This window comes from Arachis duranensis, chromosome 3 (assembly GCF_000817695.3).
Source record: "Arachis duranensis cultivar V14167 chromosome 3, aradu.V14167.gnm2.J7QH, whole genome shotgun sequence".
Taxonomy (NCBI): Eukaryota; Viridiplantae; Streptophyta; class Magnoliopsida; order Fabales; family Fabaceae; genus Arachis; species Arachis duranensis.
The window spans coordinates 54,766,816-54,767,986 of record NC_029774.3 but is presented as its reverse complement, the minus strand read 5'-3'; positions in this window follow the sequence as shown (position 1 = coordinate 54,767,986).

The window sequence follows — 1,171 nt, the reverse complement described above, 5'->3', positions numbered from 1 at the left end:
TGATTCCTGGAATTCTCATTAAGAATTTTGATACTTTTATTTTCTTTTCCACTTAATTTTCGAAAAAACACAAAAAAAAAGTACAAAATCATAAAATCAAAAAATTTCTTGTTTGAGTCTAGTGTCTCATTTTAAGTTTGGTGTCAATTGCATGCTTTCATTCATGTGTCTTAAGGATCTTCAAGATGTTCTTGATGATTTCTTACTCTAATCTTTGAATTCTCTTGACTTGAGTGTTTTGTGTACCTCATATGCATTCTCATTAGTGTCAGTAGTATACAAACTGCTAAGTTTGGTGTCTTGCATGCATTGTTATTTGATTCTTGTTGCATTTTAATTTTTTCTTATTATTAAAAATCCAAAAATATTTTTAATTTGTGTCTTCTCAAGTCAATAATACAGAGAATTGAAGGTTCAGAACATACAGCAGAGGAATTGCACAGAAAAAAGCTGGGCATTCAAAACGCCCAGTGAAGAAGGACAGACTGGCGTTTAAACGCCAGCCAGGATACCTGGTTGGGCATTTAACGCCCAAAAAGGTATAGTTTTGGGCGTTAAACGCCAGAATGTGCACCATTCTGGGCATTTAACGCCAGGATGGCTCAAGAGGGAAGATTTTGTTTTCAAATCAATTTTTTTTCAAGTTTTCAAAGTTTTTCAAAATCAAATCTTTTTCAAATCATATCTTTTCAGTCATATGTTTTCAAAATTGATTTCTTTCTATTTTCAAAGATACTTGCTATCAATTAATGATTTGATTCAACATTTCAAGTATGTTGCCTTTTCTGTTGAGAAAGGCTTAATGTTTGAATCATATCTTTTCTTGATAGCCAAGTCATTGATTTCAAAATCAAATCTTTTTAAAATGTTTTTCAAATCATATCTTCTCAATCACATCTTTTTAAAAACTAATCAAACCCTCTTAACCACATCTTTTTCAAAATAGCTTTCAATCAAATCTTTTTGATTTCTAACTTCAAAATCTTTTTCAAAAATCACTTGATTTCTTTTCCACTTTCATTTTCGAAAATCAAGTAGTGTTTTTCAAAAATATTTTCAAAATCTTTTACTTAATTTTCGAAAATTACTTCCCTTCTTCTCACATCCTTCTATTTATGGACTAACACTATCCCTTAATGCAAAATTCGAACTCCATCTTCTTTGATAAGTT